The 25,857-nt window shown below is 40.0% G+C and overlaps 1 protein-coding gene across 7 annotated transcripts in view; it reads left to right on the top strand.

Annotated features, from left to right (window-relative positions):
• Positions 1–25,857, top strand: part of METTL24 (methyltransferase like 24) — a 170,687-nt gene that overhangs the window by 50,145 nt on the left and 94,685 nt on the right. The gene's annotated exons all lie outside the window — the stretch shown is intronic.

Below are 25,857 nucleotides of genomic sequence, written 5' to 3'. Positions count from 1 at the left end.
CACACACACACACAACTTCCCTTTAATTGGACAGCTGGAGCTTCTTCAAGAACGATTTCAAAGAATTTGCTGCTCTTTTGACATGTGATTAACTGTTGATTTGTATTTTGCTCTGCCATTGACGGTCACTAGCATTTAATAATCAGGAGCCTAAATGAAACATATATAGGATTGGGGGGGGGGGCGGTAAAAATCTCTAAACAGAAACTGATGTGAGAGCATTTTTCAGCACTTTATTTTCTTTTTGCTACCTGTTACCTTCAAAGACCTGTTTTTTGGCAGCTGAAAATTACAGGCTTGAATCTCTAATGTGTCAGCTCTCGGATATTCAAAGAGCTAACTACAGATTCTTTGTGTTCGTTTGGGACTCTTGTTGCTCTACAATGATGTTCTGTACACCTTGGCCCTGTCTACCCTCACTCTTTAAAGACTGAATAGAGACTGCTTTTTTTGCTAATATAGTAGCAAACGATTTGGTAAATGTGAGGATAAAATAGGGCTTTGAAAAATGACATGTGGATATAATGTATCTAAGCCACGTTTCCTATGAAAAGTGTGTTTTCAGATCACCAGGTATGCACCCGAATTGTGTTTGTTTAACTGCCTAGGAGCTGCAGTGGGCAAACCTTTATGCTGCTGATGAAGCATACAGTCTTTTACACTGCTCCTAAGACAGCGGAAATATATATAGGGGTACCTAAAAAGGATAAATGTTCCAAAGGATTTTTTATATTCCTAAGGCTACTTATTTTTTTTAAAAATTAACATTAAAGCATTATTAAATTAAAAATATTCTGATAAGTACTTATTTAAAAACATTAAAAATTTTTTAATTTTTTTTTATTTTTGAGACAGCGAGAGAGACAGAGTCTGAGCTGGGGAGGGGTGGGGAGAGAGGGAGACACAGAATCGGAAGCAGGCTCCAGGCTCTGAGCTGTCAGCACAGAGCCAGACACAGGGCTCAAACTCATGCACTGCGAGATCATGACCTGAGCTGAAGTCGGATTCTCAACTGGCTGAGCCACCCAGCCACCCCTATTTAAAACATTTTAAAACTAAAAATGGTTAAGATGGTAAGTTTTATGTTATGTTTTGTGGATTTTACCACAATAAAAAAATTGGGAAAAAAAAAACCCATAAAAGTGATCTGGCTCAGAATTGCCAGGTATATATTTGCTGCTTTAAAAATTCCTTATTGAGGAATTGAAAAGATACTGATACACTTTCATAGGTGTGTGTGTGTGTGTGTGTGTGTGTGTGTGTGTGTGTGTGTGTGTATTTGAATGCTTTAAAACAAAGCAAGAAAAATGAAACCCACTGGTGACTGATTGCTTCCATTAGAAACATGCCTCTAAAAGCTATGCGGTGCCAGATAAAAGGAAACTGCATTTCTGGCCTGCAGCAAGCAAAGTCTGTTTTCATTTTTCTGCATGTGTACAGACACTGGTCAATAGGATGTGGCTCTGGCAGGAAAGCAAATAGAAAACACACACACACACACACACACACACACACACACACTAAAATATGTGCACGAGTCTTGCCTTCTTCACTCATTTTTTTCTGCAAGTGATTTTAGAAACCAGAGGGTTTTTGGTTGTTTTGTTTTCACTTCACGATGCTAAACTATTTTACATAGTTTGGCGATGTTTTCCATGTTGAGCTGTGATTTTTCTTCTTCTCTTTATCCATACCTAGACTCCAGCCCCTCAGGCAAAAAGGAAAGGCAATCCCCTGACATGGTGACAGAAAGATGCATGTGGCTTTTGCACTGCTTTAAAAACCCTTTGGTAATTTTAATTTCAAACTATAAATCAAAGCCCTTTTGAAGCATCAGGTGAGAGCAGCAGCAGCAGCAAAACCACGTGAACCATAAGCCATAATAGCACCTGGATCCAGTATTATTAACGATGAACTGTTTTCTCCTTGCTGATGTACTTGTTGCTGTAACTATGCATAAGAATTTTTCCAGGATGGGACTAGAAATATCGAACCTGAAATTTCTGCTCATATTAATTGTAACGTGTGCTTTTTTCCTAAAGTCTCTATGACACAGAGCATCCTAAATGATCCAGGCTGATGAAAGAGAAGTTACTACTTTCAGTCTTAGCCATGCTGATGATAATATGAATAACAGGACTGCCTTAGACTTTGACTCTGGAAGCTCAGTAATTTACATTTGAAGCGCTGGTTCTCGTGGTGGTGATTTTTGGCAATGGGCAAATCATTTAACCACTCTGGTGCTCATTTTGATCGCGAGTGTAATAGGGACAATGACACTACCTGGATGGATTGTTTTTGAGAAGTACATCAGAGAAGACAGTACGATTGAAAAATGATGATTTAAATTCAAAGGATTTTTTAAAACAATTTCAGTAAGTTTTTACAAAACTCTATAGAAAACATCTCTGTTTTCTTTCTTTCTTTGTTTTCAGGGAAAATATATCAGATTTCCCTGGAAGTTGCTAACTGCACCTAATTCCACTCAAGAGTTTTTAATGAAAGCTCTGTGTGACACTGAAGGGCAATTGGTTCTTCAGACGTGGTGGTAGAGAACTGTTTTTGTCTGCTGCCCTGGGGCGCTGAACAGCTTTGCTGGCGATTGTGTAGAAAGAAAACACTGTACTGTAGATAAATTAAATAAGCTGCTGAGAATTAATACAGAGCAGAAGTGGAGCAGGGGGCCTTGGGCTGCGGGTCAGAGGGACTGGGTAGAGCTGACCGATGCCTGCTCAGTGCGAGTGCGGGCGCGGGTCCTCCCCTGGTGGGTGGGGCCGCTGTCTTGGGCTGAGTGGCCGCAGGTACCCTCACTGGAGGGGGCGGGGCCTGCTTCCCGGCCCTCCACCCCCTACCCCTCCGGCTCCCCAGGGATCATGAGAAGTCAGCTCTGTTGTGTGATCCCAGCTGTGCTGGGGCGAACCCGGACTTTGAAATTGAACTACAGAAAGATTCCCTTTTCTTTTGCTTATCGAATCGGCAAATATAAACAAGATGTTGTTACTGGCCTAGAGTGGAATGCGTCTTGGGAATAATACTCCTGCTTTGCTGCTGGCAATGGAAAACGATAGATTCAGGAAGAAGATTCGGCTCCACGTGTATATTATGTCACTTTTCATTCCCAGAAATTTTCTTTACCTGAAATTCTATTTTGTCTATTAGTTCTGCCGTGCCAGTTTTTTGTTTTGTTTTCTTTTTTGATAAATATTTATGTGAAATGTCATTCCACATTCCTGTCTTTTTCAATACAGTTTTAGTTTATGTCCTTTGTCTTGGTTTTTTTTTTTTTTTTTCAATTTTTTTTTCAACGTTTATTTATTTTTGGGACAGAGAGACAGAGCATGAACGGGGGAGGGGCAGAGAGAGAGGGAGACACAGAATCGGAAACAGGCTCCAGGCTCTGAGCCATCAGCCCAGAGCCCGACGCGGGGCTCGAACCCACGGACCGCGAGATCGTGACCTGGCTGAAGTCGGACGCCCAACCGACTGCGCCACCCAGGCGCCCCAAGTCCTTTGTGTTTTTTCTCTCTCTCTCTCTCTCATAATTTTCTCCTTTTGGTTTGTGTTTGGCGTGGGGGAGGGGTGCATCTTCCCTTTAGGGAAGAAGGAAGAAGGCGCGTCACCTTTCTTAGAATTATCTGGAGAAATAATATCCGTGGAACTCACGAGTAAACTGGCTTAGTTATGTTTTCTGAAGCATACTAAAAATACCTAACAAACAAAAGAGTTTGGAGTACTTACTTGTACTGACCCAAATCCTATTCCATGCCATTCTCGCTCATATTTAATGTGTATGTGAATCATCTGGGGATCTAACTAAAATGCAGATGTTAATTCTGAATTCTGGGGTGGGACCCAAGATTCTGCATTCCTAGCAAGCTACCTGGCCCTGCTGAGGCTGCTGGTTGGGGACCATACAGTGACTAGCAAGGCCTGTTGGCAGAGGATATTTACTAGCGGTTGATTTCCCCCCTGGAAGCCCAGCCCTGGGCCACTTTGTGTTCTGATGCCCTCCACTCTCAGCCCGAGTCTCTGCCAAGGGTGGCATGAGGCACAGATGCTGTGCTGTGCTCCAGATCATTTTCCCGTTCCCGTGCCAGCCTATGCACCACATTTCTGTATTGGACTTGCTGTTTTCTTGGAACAAATTTGTTTTTCTCAGGAGGGAAGCTCTTCTGTAAAAATGTCTCATTGGGTGCCTGGGTGGCTCAGTCTGGTGAGCGTCCAACTCTTGATTTTGGCGCAGGTCACGATCTTGGAGCTCCTGGGATGGAGCCCTTCGTCAGGCTCTGTGCTTGGGATTCCCTCTCTCTTGCTCTCTGCCCCTCCCCCACTCTCACCCTCTCTCTCTCTCTCTCTCTCTCTCTCTCTCAAAACAAACATTAAAAAAAAAAAGTCTCCTAGTGGTCTCCCACACCAGTTCAAGGCCCAGACATGCCCGAGTTCTAGATGACTAATGGTTAAGCCGCCAGCTGGACCCCTGCATCTCAGATGTGTGTTCCTCACTAAGCAGTATATGGCTTAAGAATGGGACTCATGTGGGATCCCATTCCAACCATCTAGTGAAGTGCTCAGGAAATATATGATACTTGATCTGACTTACTACCTAGTACCTTCCTAAATAAGATGTAGAGTATCAAAGTTTGAATGCTTTATCTTTTCACACAGCCTACTGCAGAATTAATAAGCAGCAGTTAGAGCATCCAGAGGCCTTAGCCACCGATGTTTCAGAAGAACATTTGGGTGGGAAACGCCATGGAAACAAGATATACTATGGTAAAGGTAGAAGTCCAGGTGATTCTTTTAGGACCTGGTGCAATCTTCTGTTTAGACTTGTTGATACTCCTTTTTCAAAGAGAGGTGTGTATCTTTCTGTGTATTCGAAGGCTACTTCGTCTTGCAGAATTGCTATTTAATCATGACAAGGCTATGTGTCTGTGAAATAAGCCAGTAGCAATTTAGGAGTAATGAGTCAGTTACATTCCTGAATTGCAATTTGAAATGCAGACACATCTTTCTGTCTCCATCAACCTGTAGTGGTCCCAAAGGATGAGCCATCGTGAGCACGTGGGTTGAGAACTTCTGCACTCAATATGCAGGAAATGAGTGTCGGCTTTTTACCCTTTTCACTCATCTATAATGGTGAGATTTGCTGTGAGGCAAATTTCCGGGCTCTTAGTGATTTTCAAACCATTCCGTATTTAGCTAGCATATAGATGATAAAGCCTGTTTTGAAGAATGAGCTAGGTACATGTGGATTTATCCCTGGTTTGTTTTTTCTTTGATGTGTTTTCCTTGGGCAGAAGCCATGACTGGCAAGGTTGCGTGTGAACCGTGCTCTGGAATCCAGAGACCCACTCCCACCTGTACAACTGAGTGGTTCTCAGATCTCAGTATTAGAATTGGGAACACTGGAAAACAAACCAAAAATAACAGCACAAGCAAAGAATCTGATCACCCAGGGACCTTGATTAAACTGTCGAACCCAGAGCCAACCTTAGAGATTCTCAGTTGGTATGGCATGGAGCCAGAGAACCTGCATTTTTGGCGGGGGGGGGGAGGGGGGGTTAAATCAGGTGGTTTATTAAAGTTAATGCTACACCTGGTTTGGTTCTTAAAACTGTGGTTTACCGACATGACTTGCATCATAGTTCTGTTGGATAGGGCTGGTCTAGAATTCTAGCTCCAGCTCCACTTCTAAGGAAGCTTCTCCTAAGGAAGCTACTCCTGAGTAGGAGAGACGCAGGGTCACATGGAGTTCAGTGGGTTACTTGACTGCCGGGGTCTTTGCAGAGTTTCCTTGTCTTGTCTGGCCTTTTGAGATTCATCCATGTTGTGGATGTCAGTATTTTTATTCCTTTTATTGCCAAGCAGTGTTGGAGAACCTGCATTTTTAACCAACCCCCACCTAACTCTGACCCAGGTAATATGAAGATCACCCTGTGAGGAGTGTCAATGTGTAGAGAGGACTTCAGTGGCTGAGCCTTCCATTTTGCAGATCCCCCTTCCCCTGCTGCATATAAAAGGACTAGTATCCAAAATCTATAAAGAACTCGCCCAACTCCACACCTGAAAAACAAAAAACCCAGTGAAGAAATGGGCAGAAGACATAAATACTTTTCCAAAGAAGACATCCAGATGGCCAACAGACACATGAAACGATGCTCAATGTCATTTATCATCAGGGAAATACAAATCAAATACAAATCAAAGCCACACTGAGATACCACCTCACACCAGTCAGAGTGGCTAAAATAAACAAATCAGGAAACTATAGATGCTGGCGAGGAGGTGAAGAAATGGGAACTCTCTTGCACTGTTGGTGGGAATGCAAACTGGTGCAGCCGCTCTGGAAAACACTGTGGAGGTTCCTCAAAAAATTAAAAATAGATCTACCCTATGACCCAGCAGTAGCACTGCTAGGAATTTACCCAAGGGATACAGGAGTGCTGATACATAGGGGCACTTGTACCCCAATGTTTATAGCAGCGCTTTCAACAACAGCCAAATTATGGAAAGAGCCTAAATGTCCATCAACTGATGGATGGATAAAGAAGATATGGTTTTTATATACAATGGAATACTACTTGGCAATGAGAAAGAATGAAATCTTGCCATTTGCAGCAACGTGGATGGAACTGGAAGGTATTATGCTAAGTGAAATAAGTCAGAGAACGACAGGTATCATGTATTTTCACTCATATGTAGATCTTGAGAAACTTAACAGAAGACCATGGGGGAAGGGAAGGGGAAAAAAATAGTTACAAACAGAGAGGGAGGGACAGGCAAACCATAAGAGACTCTTAAATACAGAGAACAAACTGAGGGTTGATAGGGGGTGGGAGAGAGGGGAAAGTGGGTCATGGGCACTGAGGAGGGCACTTGCTGGGATGAGCACTGGGTATTGTATGGAAGCCAATTTGACAATAAATGATATTAAAAAAAAAAAAAGCAGCAGGAGGTTGAGTGCCTGTCAGCTTCTGTGGCCTCCTTCTCTGTCTCTTCAAGTTCCTTTCTTCTTTGTGCCTCAGTTTTCCCTATTATAAGGTGTGTGATATGACCCCTGCCATTTAAGAAGGTTGTGCAGGCAAATAAACTCATGCTGGTGAGAGAAATGAATGGAGTATTTTCATGAGCCTAGAATTGTGATTTTACATAAAACAGAGCATTTTGACTGATTGTTGCTTCTTTGAGATTTTCAAAGGGGTCCAGTATTCTTACATAAAGGGGATGATTTCACACACAGAGGACATTAGGCTCCAGTGAATGGCATTTGTTTTTCTCCACTGCTGTGTCCCAGGGTGGGCGTACTTGAGAATTCTGCCATGTTGACAGAGTTTTGGGAAGGAGAACCAAATGGATCCTGAGGAAGCGGAGGGGTTCTTAGCTTCAGGTGTCCACAAAGGTTTCCCTCTGTGTGACTCCCTTCCGTAAAGGAGATTGTGGTTCGATAGAAGAATGTTATGTTTCGCGTTGCACAGCTCGGTTTCGCCGGGTCATGACACTCTGCCATTTATTTTATATGTGTTAAAAAGTGCTTAATGCTTTTTGACAGTAAGAGGCCCCAGAACTTGTTATCATATTAGTGAATCCTCTGAGGGTGTATATTGTTTAAATTTTTTTTTTAACGTTTATTTATTTTTAAGACAGAGAGAGACCGAGCATGAACAGGGGAGGGTCACAGAGAGAGGGAGACACAGAATCCGAAACAGGCTCCAGGCTCTGAGCGGTCAGCACAGAGCCCGACGCAGGGCTCGAACTTACAGACCGTGAGATCATGACCTGAGCCGAAGTCGGCCGCTTAACCGACCAAGTCACCCAGGCGCCCCTGAGGATGTGTATTCTTGAGCAAACCCTGTGAGGTCACATCCCGGCCAGCCATTTCTGCCTGGGGAGCTCAGCCATGCCAGTTCTCTGAAGTGCCCGTGCATAACCAACCCCCCATGAAAACAGGCTCCAGGTGCTTGGGGGGAAAGTGGGCATAGTTTTATGTGGAGGTAAAACTTGATTTCTTTTCCAGCCAGTGAAAATATAAGGAAAGGAAGGTTTCACTTGCCGTTTTTTAGTTAAAAACATAAGGACCTTATAAAAACACTAATTTCCCAGCATGGAGTGGCATTCAACAGTTTTGCAATTAAAATGATAATGAAACATTTCTTATAAGAACTTCTCTTTAAAATCAGCACACCATTAGAAGGAATTATGTAAAGCGGCCTCTCTGTTCCAAGTTTTATTTTAAGCTTTAATTTATTCCAGATTCTGCAGGAAAAAACCATCCATGTGACGAGCCTGCTAACAGATGTCAATTTAGTTTTATAGCACATGCCTGCACTCCAGAGTCAGAAAATGGAGATTATCCTTTTTGCCTGCTGTTTATTACACGACACCGCTTTATAACACTAAGCCCTGGAGGATAGCTGATTAATAACTTATGGGCAAGCAACTTATCATCTGCTCTCGTCTTCTGTGGTGTTGAGCGTAAGCTTTATTTCACATTACCCTTTTGGATTAAAAGAGGTGCCAGGAGGAGTAAAGGTGACAGGAAATGGATCTTTCTCTTTTAACTTCATCTAGGCCAGACAACAGATTATACTGTAGTGAAGAGAAATAAGAGAAAAAAATAGAATTATTCAACTAGAAAGAATTAAATTTCTGGTAATTTTTTTTTGTGCCTTTGGTAGATAACACAAAGTAGTTCTATATGGCAAATATTATATCAAAATCAACCATAACCACAATTCTTCCCTTCTTCATAGTCACAGGGTCCACTTCTCTATGTTCACATGGCGTACTAATTATTGGTTGATCTTGCACCTCTGTTCATACTCCCATCTGTCTGTCCAGTCCATTCATCCGTCCATCCATTCCTCCCTTGTCATCTGTCCATTCAATAAAGACTTATTAAGCATCTTCCATATGCAAGTATGGTGCTTAAATAATGAAACTACAGGGGAAAAACTCTTTATGAAAACAGAAAAAATTTTAAAATGTGGTAAAGTACACATAACATAAAATTTACCATCTGAACCGTTTTCAAGTGGATAGTAAGTACAGATCTTCCTCGACTTGAGATGGGGTCATGTCCTGATAAACCCTTTGTAACCTGAAACTGTCATAAGTTGAACTCGCATTTAACACACCTACTAAACATCATAGCTTAGCCTAGCCTACCTTAAGTGTGCTCAGAACACTTACATTAACCTACAGTTAATGCGAAATCACCTACCACAAAACCTATTTTATAATAAAGTGCTGAATATCTCACGTAATTTATTGAATGCAGCAAGTGAAAAACAGAATCGTTGTATAGATACAGAATGGTTGTAAGTGTATGGGTTGTTGACCCTTGTGATCGCATGGCTGACTGCGTGCTGGAGAAAGGGTCATACTACATATTGCTAGCCAGGGAAAAGATCAAAATTAAAACACGAAGTATGGTTTCTACTGAACGCGTATCGCTTTTGCACCATGGTAAACTCGAAAAGTCCTGAGTGAAACCACTGTAAAGCAGGAACCATCAGCATATTCACATTGTTGTACATCCAATCTCTAGAACATTTTCATCTTGCAAAACTGAAAGTCTATTCCCACTAAACACTAATTCCCTCCCTCCTGCAGCCCTTGGCAACCACCACTTTATTTTCTGTTTCAATGGATTTGATGCTTCTAGGTACCTCATATAAGTGAAATCATACAGTATATGGCTTTTGTGACTGGCCTATTGCACTCAACATAATGTCCTCAAGGTTCATCCATGTTGTTGCATGTTTCAGGTTTTCCGTGCTTTTTAAGTCTGAATAATATTCCCTTGCATGTGTCAGTGGACCATTGGGTTGTTTCTACCTTTTGCCTATTGTGAGTAACGCTTCTATGAGTATGGGTTTGCAAATATCTTTTCAAGACCCTGCTTTCTGTTGTTTTGGATATATACCCAGAAATGAAATTGCTGCATCCTATGGGAATCTATTTTTAATTTTTTTGAGAACCTGACATACAGTTTTTCATAGTAGCTGTACCATTTAACATTCCCATAAACAAGTCTCTTCAGATTTAACATGTAGCGGGGCGCCTGGGTAGCTTAGTTGGTTAAGTGTCCGACTCTTGATCTCAGCTTGGGTCATGATCTTGCGGTTCATGAGTTCGAGCCCCACATTGGGCTCTTGGCTGATGGCATGGACCCTGCTTGGGATTCTGTCTCTGTCTCTGTCTCTCTCTGCCCCCCTCATGCACGCTCTCTCTCTCTGAGGCTGTCTCTTGCTCTCAAAATAAATAAACAACAACAAAAAAAAGATTTAACGTAACTGAAAAACAGAAATGTGATCCTGTAAAGAGTGCTACAAAGAAGTATGATGTGCTATGGGAGTATTTAATAGAGAAATCCATCTAATACGCCATTTATTTTTGTATTCCTGATGCCTAGCCCATAGTGGGGACTTGATGAATGTTTGGTGGGTGGGTGAATGAGCCATTCAGACCCTTGGTGGTTAGACCCCTTTCCTTTGTTTGTTTCCTGATATTCAGCTCCCCTCTGTTCTGCAGGAATGGCACAGGAGGGCAGCAAGAGAGTTTAATAGATTACTAGCTTTTCCTTGGTTGCGTCTATTGATCTCTGGCGAGAGTATGGAAAGTATTTTCCAGTAGTGTTTCTTATTCTGTATCTCATCTAATATCCAGAGATGTTGAGATATTTCCACCAGATATGTTTCTGCCTTTTCTTTGGGGGAGAAAAAAAGAAAGCTGCCTGCAGATGTAGGATGAAAGTGTAGTGAAGTTAGGGAACGGTGGGGATATTCAGGGAGAAAATGTTCTTCCTATTCTTAGAACACTGCCTCTAGTCCCTAAAGAATTTTGTTCTATAAAGATAGCAAAAGGGCCTCTTGCTCATTTTCTCATTTGGCTTAAATCAGTAGCATTTTGCTCAATTCCATGCTATTTATAGATATCTTAAATTGCAATTTAATTCTTGAGATTTTTAAAGGGAATTTCAGATATTTAAAATGTATAAGGCATTATATTCATAGACTTAAATTTCTTGTTTCTGGTTTTATGAAAGCAATCTGTTAACCTGATCCCCAACCCAATGAAAGACATAGTTATTATTCTACCCAATTTAAAAACAGTTTTGTTGGCAATGGAGGCATAGAGGCTGGCCACAAAAATATTTGGCACAGCTCTTTCCTTAGAAATTTTTATTGGTTTTGCTGTTTGCCACCGCATTATTATTCTGATAAGCTAGAGAAATCCAGTTATCTGTCTGAAATGAGTCCTGAGGTTTCTGTCAGTTGCTCTGGTCATGGTATTGGCCCAGGAACACATTTCATTGGCCCAGGAAGATGATGACATTTTCAGAATGGTGCTCTGGAGGCAGGTGGCAAGTACTGGGCCATGTTGTCCAGGGGAAGGGTCGCTAGCTCTCATCCAAAAAGACCCCAGCATTAGCTTAATCTCCTGTGGGTTGTGTGTATAAGCCCTCTTATTCACCTCAGAGGGTAAATTAAGCCCTCTGAGCCATGTGTTATTTTTCTGTCAAATGGGGATGATAATCCCTTCTGAGAAAAACCATCGGGATTAAAGACAAAAAGGCCTGTAAGGGCCTAGAAGAGTGCGTGGCCAGCTGCTTCCCAGATGGGAGCTGTTTTTTTAAGTAGTTATTAAGTGGAATTGATACGAAATGTTTTAGACCAATATTAAAATACCTAGAATAGAATATTATGGTATGGACTATTTGGTATATTTTTTTGATCTTTTGCTTTCTTAGTAATTAGTGGGGAATCTCCAATTGGTCAACCATTTACTCCAGAAAACATTAAACTGAATCCATATTCTGGATTGGATTATGGAAGTGTGCAGAACACAGCAGTATGAATCTGCTGTCCAGACACCACTGCAATGTCCTTAGGATCGATCTTTCTACAGTGATAGTCATAAATATAATTGGTGTGAATTCCAAATAGTCCACCTGCTTCATGACATTGGTAGAAATCTTGGAGTTCCCATGTCCATCCCTGGGCATAAGTACTTAAAGTGCCACAAGCTTTTTGAGTAAATTTTTGGGAAATCATTTGGGTGGTGAGTATTGATGTCTTTGAAAGTGTTTTATATAGCAATGATTCTATAATACTTCCTATTACATTTGCCTTATGACATTGTATTTTCTTTAGGTTGACTTCTCAATCTTTGAAACACCCTGTTTTTATTTATTATTATTTATTATTATTATTTTGATTCCTTTTTGGAGACATATCAAATATAATACCAACAGCTGGCTAAACTAAGTGCTCAAGAATATTCTGGATAAGAATTTTCTGACTAAATGAAAGAAGTGCTGTTGCCTGCCTCTGTCTTTATTGTTTCTCTCCTGAGCTACCTACTGTGTTAAGTATCAACATCTCAGCTGATGTGCAAGGTCTCAATTCAGTTTTCCAACCTCCCTATTTTCTACCGCTTCCCTACAGGTATTCGGTTCTCTAACTTCACTAGACAGTTTTACTCCCAACTTGCCTAAAATTTCTCACCCCAAAGAGTTTCAGCCACAATTCCTTTTACCACTAATATTTTCTCTGTTTCTGAGCAAACAAAAATTTCACTTAGTTTTCTTTCTTTTTTTGTTTTTAATGTTTTATTTATTTTTGAGAGAGAGAGCGAGCGAGTGAGCAGGGGAGGGGCAGAGAGAGAGAGAGGGAGACACAGAATCCGAAGCAGGCTCCAGGCTCTGAGCTGTCAGCACAGAGCCTGACACAGAGCTTGAACCCATGAACCATGAGATCATGACCTAAGTCGAAGTTAGACACTTAACTGACTGAGCCACCCAGGTGCCCCTCACCTGCCTTTCAAATCTATTTAAAATGCTGTCTCATCCATGAAGCTGTTCTTAAAACCTTTTAATATTTTTAATTATATAAATGTTATTTTTTCCAGGAAGAAAATTTAGATAATAGAGATCACAGAAAGTAAATGGATGAAAATTGAAATCACATGTAATTCTACCATGAAGATAACTACTATTAATATATGAAGTCTCTCAGACTTTTTCTCACCATGATAAATATATTTTAACAAAATTAAAATGAGATCGTACTGTGTATGCTATGTGATTACTTCCCTTTTGTTATTGACTTTATTTTTTAGAGCAGTTTTAAGTTCACAGCAAAACTGAGGGGAAGGTGCAGAGATTTCCCATATACCCCTGCCCCCACAAAATGCACAGCATCCGCCATTATCAGCATCCCCCACCAGAATGGTACAGTTGTTACAATTGATGAACCAACATTGACACGTTGTAATCACCCAAAGTTCATAGTTTACGTTACAGTTCACTCTTGGTGTTGTACATTCTGTGGCTGTGGACAAATGTATAATGACATGTATCCATGATCATGATATCATAGGGAATATTTTCACTGCCCTAAAAATCCTCTGTCTCATCTATTGACCTCTCCCTCCTGCCACCCCAAACTGCTGGCAACCACTGATCTTGTTACTGTCTCCACAGTTTTGCCCTTTCCAGATTGCCATACAGTTTGAATGATAAAGTATGTGGTCTTTTTAGATTCACTTCTTTCACTTAGTCATACGCATTTGTTTCCTCCATGTCTTTTCATGGCATGATAACTCATTTCTTTTTAACTTTGACTAATATGCCATTGTCTGGATGTACCACAGTTTATTTATGTATTCAGCTACTGAAGGACCTCTTGGTTGCTTCCAGGTTTTGGCAATTACATATACAATTGCTGTAAACATCCACATGCAGGTTTATGTGGGAACATTAATTACTTTGGGGATCTTATGGCAAGAGTATGCTCAGTTTTGTAAGAAACTTTCAACTGTCTTTCAAAGTGACTGTACCATCCCATTATGCATCCCTCCCAGCAATGGCGAGAGTTCCTCTTGCCCCTCATCCTTGCCAGCATCTGGTGTTCCAGATTTTGGTCATTCTAATAGGTGCATGGTGGTGTCTCATCATTGTTTTAAGTTCTATTTCTCTGATGACATATGATGTGGAGCATCTTTTCATATGCTTATTTCCCATCTGTATATCTTCTTTGGCAAGTGTCTGTTCAGTCCTTTGGCTCATTTTTAAAGCTGGCTGTTGGTTTTTTAATTGTTGAATTTTAAGAGTTCCTTGTATATTTTGGATAACAGTCCTTTACCAGATGTGTCTTTTGCAAATGCTTTTTTTTCCCTAGTCTGTATCTTGTCTTTTCATCCTCTTGATATTTTCTTTCACAGCACAGAAGTTTTTAATTTGAATGAAGTCCAGCCTATCAGTTGTTACTTTCATGGATTGTGCCCCTGGTGTATTCTAAAAAGTCACTGTTAAATCCAAGGTCATCTAGATATTCTCCTATGTTATCTTCTAGGAGTTTTATAGTTTTGTGTTTTACATTTAGGTCTATCCTCCATTTTGAATTATAGTTCTTGTGAGAGATATAAGGTCTGTCCAGATTCTTTTTTTTTTTTTTTTTTGTATGTGGATGTTCAGCACCATTCATTGAAAAATTCTGTTTTCCTCCAATGCTGTCCTTTGCTCCTTTGTCAAAAATCTGTTGACTCTATTTCTATGTGGGTGTATTTCTAGGCTCTCTATTTTGTTCCATTGATCTGTCTATACTTTTGCCAATAACAAACAGTCTTGATGACAATAGCTTTATAGTAAGTCTTGAAGTTGGATACTGTCAGTCTTCAGCTGTGTTTTTCTTCGATATTGCAGTGGCTGGTCTGGGTCTTTTGTCTTTCCATATAAACTTCAGAATAAGTTTGTTGATATCCATAAAGCAATATGCTGGAATTTGGATTGGGATTGTGCTGAATCTATATATCAAATTAGGAAGAACTGACATCTTGGTGTTGAGTCTTCCCTAACCATAAACATGGACTATCTTAACATTTATTTAGTTTTTCTTTTATTTTGTTCATGAGAGTTTTGTGATTTTCCTCATGTGGATCTTATACATATTTTGTTAGACTTATACTTAAGTATTTCTACTGCTTCTATCCCCTGAAAGAGATTGTCAGGAATTGGTATAATTTCTTCCATAAATGATTGGTGGAATTAATTGGTAAACTCTTCTGGGCCTGGTGTTGTTTTGGAAGGTTACTAATTATTTTTATTTTTTAACTATTTGTTTATAGCACATAGGAGAGGGGCAGAGAGAGAAGGAGAGAGAGAATCCCAAGCAGGCTCCACACTGGAAGGTTACTCATTATTAATTCAATTTCTTTAATAGAGGCCTATTCAGATAGTCTGATTCTGCTCGTGTAAATGTTGGCAGATTTTGTCTATCAAAAAATTGGCCCATTTCATATAAGTTTTAAATTTGTGGGCATAGAGTTGTTCATAGAATTCCTTTATTATCCTTTTAATGTCCATAGGATTTGTAGTGATTTCTTCTCTTTTGTTTCTGATATTAGTAATTTCTGTTTTCCTTTTTTGCTTAGCTAGCCCAACTAGAGGCTTATTGATTTTATAGATCTTTTCAAAGAACCAGTTTTTGGTTTCACTGATTTTCTCTATTGATTTCCTATTTTCAATTTCATTGATCTCTAATCTGATTCTTATTACTTCTTTTCTTCTGTTTACTTTGGATTTAATTAGCTCTCTTTCTAGTTTCTTTTGGAGGAAACTTAGATTATTGATATTAGATCTTTCTTCTTCTCTAAATATGCATTCAATGATATAAATTTCACTTTAAGCATTCACTTACACAGCATTCCACATTTTTTTCTTTTTTCCTTTTTCTGCATTCCACAAATTTTGATAAATTGTGTTTTCATTTTCATTTAGTTCAAAATATTAAAAAAAACTTCTCTTGAGATTTCTTTTTTGATCCCTGTGTTATTAGAAGTTTGCTTATTAATTTCCAAATATTTGGGGATTTTCCAGCTATCATTCTGTTATTGATTTCTAACTTAATTCCACTGTGATCTGAGAAAAGACATTGTGTGATTTCTATTCTTTTAAATTTGTTAAGGTGTGTTTTTTGCCTCAGAGTGTGGTCTCTCTTGGTAAATGCTCAATGTGAACTTGAGAAGAATGTGTAATCTGCTATTGGTGGATGAAGTGTTCTATAAATATCAATTATATCCAGTTGACTGATGGAGTTGTACAGTTATGCGCTCTTCCCGATAGAGAGGTATTAAAGTCTCCAACTATGGTAGTGGATTCCTCTATTTCTCTTTGTAATTCTGTTAGTTTTTCCCTCATGTAGTTTGATGCTCTGTTGTCAGGCACATGTACGTTAAGGATTGTTATGTCTTCGTGGAGAATTGACTCTTTTATCATTATGTTTTGCCTTTCTTCGCCCCTGATAACTTTCCTTGCTTTGAAGTCTGCTGTGTCCAAAATTAATATAGCTATTCTTACTTTCTTTTGATTAGTGTTAGCATGGCCTATTTTTCTCTGTCCATTTACTTTTACTCTATAGGTGTCTTTATATTTAAAGTGGGTTTCTTGTAGATGGCATATAGTTTGGGTTGTTTTTTGATCCATTCTGACAGTCTCTGTCTTCTAACTGATATATTTAGACCATTGACATTCAAGCTGATTATGATATAGTTGGATTAATATTTACCATATTTATTACTTTTTTCTATTTCTTGTCTTTGTTCTTTGTTTCTGTTTTTGTCTGCCACTCTTTTTTTGCTTTTTGTGGTTTTAATTGAAGGTTTTATGTGATTCCACTCTCTCTTATTTCTTAGCATATTGATGATACCTTTTTTTTTTTAATATATGAAATTTATTGTCAAATTGGTTTCCATACAACACCCAGTGCTCATCCCAAAAGGTGCCCTCCTCAATACCCATTACCCACCCTCTCCTCCCTCCCACCCCCCATCAACCCTCAGTTTGTTCTCAGTTTTTAACAGTCTCTTATGCTTTGGCTCTCTCCCACTCTAACCTCTTTTTTTTTTTTTTTTTTTTCCTTTTTTCCTCCCCCTCCCCCATGATACTTCTTTTTAAACTTTGGTTTAGTGATTGCCCTAGAGTTTGCATTACACATGTATAGTTAATCTGAGTCCACTTTCAAATAATACTATACCACTTCCTGGATAGTGTAAGTACTGTATTATAACAAATCACCCTAATTTCTCCCTCCAGTCCTTTGTATCATTGCTGTCATTCATTCTACTTACATATAAGCATATGATATTTACATATGTATACACAATAAAATACATCATTGGTATGATTATTTTGAGCACACTGTTATCTGTTAGATAAGAAAAATATGGGGGCACCTGGGTGGCGCAGTCAGTTTGAGCATCTGATTCTTGATTTCAGCTCAGGTCATGATCCCAGGGTCATGTGATCAAGCTCCTTGTTGGGCTCCACACTGAACATGGAGCCTGCTTGGGATTCTCTTTTTCTTTCCCTCTGCTTCTCTCCCCAGCTTGCATGCACACACATGTGCTCTCGCTCTCTCTCTAAAATTTTTTTTATTAAAAAAAAAGAAGAAAAATATGTTTTTATTTTACCTTCACTTATTCCTTCTTCAAAGCTCTTTCTTATTTTATGTAGATCCAAGTTCCTGGCCTTTATTAGTTTTCTTCTCTCTGAAGAACTTCTTTTACCAATTCTTGCAAGACAGATCTCCTGGCAAAAAAATTCCTTCAAATTTTGTTGGTCTGAGGAAGTATTATTTCTCTTTCATTTTTAAAGGATAATTTTGCAGAGTACAGAATTCAAGTCAGTGGTTCTCTCAATGCCTTAAATATTTTACTCCACTCTTTTTTTTTAATTAAAGAATTTTTTATTTGAGTATAGCTGACACACAATGTTACATTAGTTTCAGATGTACAATGTAGTTATTCAACATCTCTGTTTGTTATGCCACGCTCACCACAAGTGTAGCTACTATATGTCGCCATACAACACTATTACAATATCATTAACTATACTCCCCTATGCTGTGCCTTTCATTCCCGTGACTTCTTCATTCCATAATTGGAAGCCTGTATCTTCCACTCCCCTTCACCCATTTTATCCATCACCCCATGCCCTCCCCGCAACCCTGGCAACCATCCGTTTGTTTTCTATATTTCTGGGTCTGTTTCTGCTTTTTGTTTGCTTATTCATTTGTTTTGCTTTTTGGATTTAGACTTTTGATTTTAGACTTTTCAGATTTAGATTTCTTTTTTTCATACGGCATTTATCTTTCTCTGACTTATTTCACTTAGCATAATGCCCTCTAGCTTATCTATCCACGTTGTTGCAAATGGCAAGATCTCATCCATTGTTCTAATATTCCACAGTGTGTGTGTGTGTGTGTGTGTGACATCTTTTTATCCCTTCATCTATGGGATGAACACTTCGGTTGATTCCATATTTTGGTTATTGTAAATAATCCTTCAAGAAACGTAGGGGTGCATATATCTCTTTGAATTAGTATTTTTGTTGGGGCGCCTGGGTGGCGCAGTCGGTTAAGCGTCCGACTTCAGCCAGGTCACGATCTCGCGGTCTGGGGGTTCGAGCCCCGCATCAGGCTCTGGGCTGATGGCTCAGAGCCTGGAGCCTGTTTTCGATTCTGTGTCTCCCTCTCTCTCTGCCCCTACCCCATTCATGCTCTGTCTCTCTCTGTCCCAAAAATAAATAAACATTGAAAAAAAAATTAAAAAAAAAAAGAATTAGTATTTTTGTTTTCTTTGGATAAATAGTATACTCACTGTCTTCTTGATTGCATGGTTTCTGAAGAGATCTAGGATGTAATTCTTATCTTTCTTCCTCTATAAGTGAAGTTATTTTCCTTTGGCTTCTTTCAGGATTTTTTCTATATCTTTAAGCCTTTGTTCTCTTTGCTTTTCAGTTTTAGACATTTCAATTGATACGTCCTTCAGCTTAGAGATTTTTTTTTTTCAATTGTGTCCAGTCTACTAGTAAGCCCATTGAGGATTAGGGCTAAAGTTTCAGTGTTTTTGATCCCTAGAGCTTCTTTTGGATTCTTCCTTAGGATTTCCATCTCGCTGCTCACATTGCCCATCTGTTCTTGCATACTGTCTACTTTTCATTAGAGCCCTTAGCATATGAATAATAGTTTTAAATTCCCAGCCTGTTAATTCCAACATCCTTGCTATGACTGATTCTGGTCTGTCTCTTTAAATTGTGCTTTTTTGCCTTTTGGTATGCCTCATAATTTTTCTCGATAGCCAGCCAAGATGTATCGCATAAAAGGCACTGCTGTAAATAGGCCTTTAGTAATGTGATGATAAGGTGTGTGGAGAGGGGAGGTGTTCTATAGTCCTATGATTAAGTGTCAGTCTTTAAGTGAGCATGTACCTCTGGACTGTGAACTTCTCAAGAGTCTGTCACTTTTTTTTCTCTTCCCTTAGGTGGGACAGGAGGGCTAGAGTAGGTTGGATTTGGATATTTTCCCTTCCCCCAGGTTAGTTAGGCTCTAAGAATACCCCAGCAGGTTAAACTCCACTCTCCTGAGGGCAGGCCTTGTTAAGAAAAACAGAGCGCTCTGCCGTATTTAAAAATGATTCCTGGGGCTCCTGGGTGGCTCAGTCGGTTAAGCGTCCGACTTCAACTCAGGTCATGATCTCACGGTCTGTGAGTTCGAGCCCCGCATCGGGCTCTGGGCTGATGGCTCAGAGCCTGGAGCCCGTTTCAGATTCTGTGTCTCCCTCTCTCTCTGCCCCTCCCCTGTTCATGCTCTGTCTCTCTCTGTCTCAAAAATAAATAAACATTAAAAAAATTTTTTTTTAATTTAAAAAAAATGATTCCCCCTGCAGAAGCCTCAGGGGATTTTCCTCTGATGTTTATTTACCACAGGAATATGGTCAAGCTCCTAGGAGTAAATCTCACAATACTGTGGGGACCACCCATGACTGGGTCTCCTCGGAGTTTTTAACTCTCAGACTTGTCCACACCGAGCTTGCAGCAAGTTGTCAGTTAGAGTCTAGGTTTTCCATCCCTGGTCCCCGTGCCTGCTGCTGCATTCCCAAGACTCTGCTCTGGTAAGCCAGGACTTCTGTATTCTCTCTGTACCTCTTGTTCTCTAATCTTGGGGGCTGTGGTCTGCCCTGTGTCGTCCTCTCTTAGGGATCCAAGAGGTGTTGATTTTTCGGTCTGTTCAACTTTTTACTTGTTGGTGGGATGGTGTCACAGCCGCCAACTTCCTACATGAGGAACTGGAAACCAGACCTTCATCTGCCTTTGTTTTTCGCTTAACAGAATATCTTGAACATTTTCACATAGTTGTTAGACATTTCATCTAGATATAGTGCAGCATTGTTTGTAGTAGCAAAATTCTGGAAACAACAGATTTGTCCTTTGATAAGGGGTTGAATGAGTGAAATATAGTTAAAACCCATACAGTTGCATCCTGTGGTAAAGAATAGATCTGTATTTTGCTGGTATGGAAAGATCTCCAAGATAAATGGTTAAGGGCCAAAAACAAAGTCCCAAGCAGTGGGTATAGTATGGCACCACTATTCTATAAAAATAAGGAGGCTTACATACAAATATATATTTGTACGGGTATGTTAAAATAATAGTGTCTTTGGGTAAAGGTACTGGGGATTCTGGAGTGGGAGGAAGACATTGCATTGTCCTTTTGAAGAGTTTGAACATTTTTTTTTTTTTACCATGTGTATCTTATACTTTTCCCATAACACTGTATGAAATACCTACCTGCAATGTAATTTTAAAAAATTTTAATGTTTATTTTTGAGAGAGAGGGGGAGGGAGGGAGGGAGGAAAGGACAGGGAGAGGGAGACAGAATCTGAAGCAGGCTTCAGGCTCCAAGCTGTCAGCACAGAGCCCCATGCGGGGCTCGAACTCACGAACCGCGAGTCATGACCTGAGCCGAAGTCGGACATTTAAGCAACTGAGCCACTCAGGCACTCCTGCGATGTAATTTTATTTATTTTTTATTTATTTTTTTTTTAAATTAAAAAAAAAATTTTTTTTTCAACATTTATTTATTTTTGGGACAGAGAGAGACAGAGCATGAACGGGGGAGGGGCAGAGAGAGAGGGAGACACAGAATCGGAAACAGGCTCCAGGCTCTGAGCCATCAGCCCAGAGCCCGACGCGGGGCTCGAACTCACAGACCGCGAGATCGTGACCTGGCTGAAGTCGGACGCTCAACCGACTGCGCCACCCAGGCACCCCCTGCGATGTAATTTTAAAGAGCTGCATATATTCTAGTGAATGGATGTATCAAAGTTTACGTAACCACTCTCAAAATTTTAGATGTGTGTGTAGACTATTTTTAATTTTTAATTACCATAACCCTTAAGAGTCTTAAGGTTTTTCATATCCATTGCTAAATTATCCTCAGGACAGTTTGTACCCTTTTATTTTACTGGGATCCTTCCAGTGAATATGATTGCTTACTTTTTTGAATTTCCATACAGTGTGGTTTGCATGTCTTTTATGGGATGTAGCTAGTTTTTTTTGTATCACAACTACCTGGGTGCTTAGTGTATCTTTGTGATACAGCACGTATGTCTATGATACACTATGAAATTCCTGCGATGGTGATCGATCATATTTACCTTTTCTTCACTGCAGCACTTAGTGTAATGCCTGGCCCATGTGGAATGTGGAGTGAATAAATACAGGTGCAGTGAAATGAGTTTAGTTTCACACTGTTCACGGGCATCTTTCTGAGATGACGGTAGTGAAACCTATTCTGCTGGCTGAGCATCCTGAGGTCACAGCCTTCTTTATAGACCACTGTCCTCTTTGTGGAACGTCATCAAGTCCCAATACCTGTAATTTAACAGTTTGACTTAACAGTAATGTTACCAGGAGGAAACATGATGTATATGTATGTAATATAAAGCCACGACAAGGACCACGTGTAGCCAAGCTGTTGGACGAAGGCAGGGTTGACTACTTCAGGTTTCCCCATTAATGGTTGGTTGCCTTCTTTCACTTATTTTTCTTCCATTGGCCCTTGGTGGCAGACAATTAGCAGACAGTATGAAGGCTTGAGAGACACTGATGAGTTTTGTCCTGTGGGAAATTACCCTGATGCAGTGTAGCCTCCAAATATACTACAAGGTAAGCTATCCCACGGGCATGGATCATAAGCTAAGATGCTTGAATCACATGGTTTATTGAATCCATTAAAAACATACAGCGAGAAATAAGAGAAAGAGATGGAGAAGGTTTATGTATTTAGAATGAGGTACAAGTGAGGTAGAAAGACCACACTGCATGAATCCAGGTCAGCTCATGTCCCCCTCGCCCTCGTCCTCCCTTCTTTTTCCTCCTCCCCCCTCCCCTTACTTTCTCATCAGTCTCCCCTGCCATTGGTGTGGTTACAAGGAACAGAGTTGAGGTTTGGAGCAAGGAAGCTTAATTGGAGAGGCACAGAGACAGGTATGTCTGGCCACAACTGTAAACTCACTGATTAGACTATGAGCAGCTTTGAGTTTTATTTGGCAGAATTATCTGTGGGGCCATGATGGGTATAATCAACGGGTGGCCGATTTAAGACTTCAGAAATATTGGGTGACTCATATGCCTTGTGTATATTTAATGTTTAGTGACAATTTTAGTGTTTACTCAGCCTTTCCATCCCTGTCGATGTTCAGCACATGCCTGTACTACTTATGTGACTTATGCTTAATGTCTCCTGAGTTACGTGTCTATACTTAACACATCTTACAAGTTTCATCCACCCCCACTTGATTTCTTGTTTTCTATAGCAGAATTGAATATTCTCAAGTAAAACAACAAATGCACATTTTTTTTTTTTAATTTTTTTTTTCAACGTTTATTTATTTTTGGGACAGAGAGAGACAGAGCCTGAACGGGGGAGGGGCAGAGAGAGAGGGAGACACAGAATCGGAAACAGGCTCCAGGCTCTGAGCCATCAGCCCAGAGCCTGACGCGGGGCTCGAACTCACGGACCGCGAGATCGTGACCTGGCTGAAGTCGGACGCTTAACCGACTGCGCCACCCAGGCGTCCCGAACAAATGCACATTTTTAGTTTGCAACCTGATTGATCAGATTGTGTTGGTTAACTTTGTTGTCATCATTAATCCACTACAGCACCTCGGTGTTCAACCGTCTCCACCCAGTATTCCACTGGAGCTTAAACCAGTCATTAGTAAGACCTTGTTAATAAAATAGAGTGAGCAAAGAGAGGTATTTGACAATCCTGTAAAGTCTTCCTGAACTTCACTCTTATGGTACAGTAATTGGTTGTAGGAGACAGAACTGGATAGGCACTTATCTTAGGACCTTCTGTGGAAATTGTTTTCATTTTTTAAAAACAAGATTTCGTATATGAGTCTGTTCTCTTGGCATTCATGTCCCTTAAGATGGATCTGCAGAAAAAGTGTTTTTGTTTTGTTTTTTTTTTTTTTTTTATTTATAAGCCCCACAGTGCCCAAGAGAGTGCTTTATGACAAATAGGATTTTTTCTTCTGTGGTTCAATTCTGGTTCATTGAGATTTTGCTATTCAGCTAATGGCCCTCATTGCAGAGATGATTCTACCAGAAGATATAAGTCTGAAGGACGAAGTCTCTGCTCTCAGGCACAGGACGGCCAGGATCTTAAAATTTCGTAGAATATTGGGGCGCCTGGGTGTCTCAGTCGGTTAAGTGTCTGACTTCGGCTCAGGTCATGATCTCACGGTTCATGGGATTCAGCCCCACGTCAGGCTCTGTGCTGACAGCTCAGAGCCTGAAACCTGCTTCAGATTCTGTGACTCCCTCTCTCTCTGCCCCCTCCCCTGCTCGTGTTCTCTCTCTCTCTGTCTCTCAAAAATAAATAAACATTAAAAAAAATTAAAAATTTTGTAGAATATTGAACTCACCAAATCACATATTACCCTTCTTTAACCATAGGTTCTTCCCCCGGTCTAGATTTTTTTTTTTCTAGTTTAGTGAATGTTTTTATTTTTTTATTTTTAAAAATTTACATCCAAATTAGTTAGCATATAGTGAAACAATGATTTCAGAAGTAGATTCCTTAGTACCCCTTACCCATTTAACCCATCCCCCCCACAACCCCTCCAGTAACCCTCAGTTTGTTCTCCATATTTGTGAATCTCTTCTGTTTTGTCCCCCCTCCCTGTTTTTATATTATTTTTGTTTCCCTTCCCTTATGTTCATCTGTTTTGTCTCCTAAAATCCTCATATGAGTGAAGTCATATGATATTTGTCTTTCTCTGACTAATTTCACTTAGCATAATACCCTCTAGTTCCATCCACATAGTTGCAAATGGCAAGATTTCATTCTTTTTGATTGCCGAGTAATACTCCATTGTATATATGTACCACATTTTCTTTATCCATTCATCCATCGGTGGACATTTGGGCTCTTTCCACACTTTGGCTATTGTTGATAGTGCTGCTATAAACATGGGGGTTCATGTGTCCCTTTGAAACAGCACACCTGTATCCCATGGATAAATGCCTAGTAGTGCAATGGCTGGGTCGTAGGGTAGTTCGATTTTTCGTTTTTGAGGAACCTCCATCCTGTTTTCCAGAGTGGCTGCGCCAGCTGGCATTCCCACCAACAATGCAAAAGAGATCCTCTTTGTCTACATCCTCGCCAACATCTGTTGTTGCCTGAGTTGTTAATTTTAGCCATCCTGACAGGTGTGAGGTGATATCTCATTGTGGTTTTGATTTGTATTTCCCTGATGATGAGTGATGTGGAGCATTTTTTCATGTGTCGGTTGGCCATCCGGATGTTTTCCTCGGAGAAGTGTCTATTCATGTCTTTTGCCCATTTCTTCACTGGATTATTTGTGGGGGTTTTTTGGGTGTTGAGTTTGATAAGTTCTTTATAGATTTTGGATACTAACCCTTTATCTGATATGTTATTTGCAAATATCTTCTCCCATTCTGTTGGTTGCCTTTTAGTTTTGCTGATTGTCTCCTTCACTGTGCAGAAGCTTTTTATTTTGATGAGGTCCCAGTAGTTCATTTTTGCTTTTGTTTCCCTTGCCTCCAGAGACGTATTGAGTAAGAAGTTGCTCTGGCCAAGATCAAAGAGGTTTTTGCCTGCTTTCTCCTCGAGGATTTTGATGGCTTCCTGTCTTACATTGAAGTCTTTCATCCATTTTGAGGTTTTTTGTGTGTGTGTATGGTGTAAGAAAGTGGTCCAGGTTCATTCTTCTGCATGTCACTGTCCAGTTTTCCCAGCACCACTTGCTGAAGAGACTGTCTTTATTCCTGCTTTGTCAAAGATTAGTTGGCCATACGTTTGTGGGTCCATTTCTGGGTTCTCCATTCTGTTCCATTGATCTGAGTGTCTGTTCTTGTGCCAGTACCATACTGTCTTGATGATTATAGCTTTGTTGTATAGCTTGAAGTCTGGGATTGTGATGCCTCCAGCTTTGGTTTTCTTTTTCAGGATTGCTTTGGCTGTTCAGGGTCTTTTCTGGTTCCATACAAATTTTAGGATTATTTGTTCTAGCTCTGTGAAGAATGCTGGTGTTACTTTGATAGCGATTGCATTGAATATGTAGATTGCTTTGGGGAGTATCGACATTTTAGCAATATTTGTTCTTCCTATCCAGGAGCATGGAATCTTTTTCCATTTTTTTTTGTGTCTTCTTCAATTTCTTTCATAAGCTTTCTATAGTTTTCAGTGTATAGATTTTTCACCTCTTTGCTTAGACTTATTCCTAGGTATTTTATGGCTTCTTGTGCAACTGTAAATGGGATCGATTCCTTGATTTCTCTTTCTGTTGCTTCATTGTTGGTGTATAGAAATGCAACCGATTTCTGTGCATTGATTTTATATCCTGCAACTATGCTGAATTCATGAATCAGCTCTAGCAGTTTTTTGGTGGAATCTTTTGGGTTTTCCATATAGAGTATCATGTCATCTGCAAAGAGTGAAAGTTTGACCTCCTCCTGGCCGATATGGATGCCTTTTAT

Source organism: Leopardus geoffroyi, chromosome B2, assembly GCF_018350155.1.
Source record: "Leopardus geoffroyi isolate Oge1 chromosome B2, O.geoffroyi_Oge1_pat1.0, whole genome shotgun sequence".
NCBI classification, from domain to species: domain Eukaryota; kingdom Metazoa; phylum Chordata; class Mammalia; order Carnivora; family Felidae; genus Leopardus; species Leopardus geoffroyi.
The sequence above is the reverse complement of the archived record's forward strand: the minus strand, read 5'-3'. Positions and strand labels throughout refer to the sequence as shown.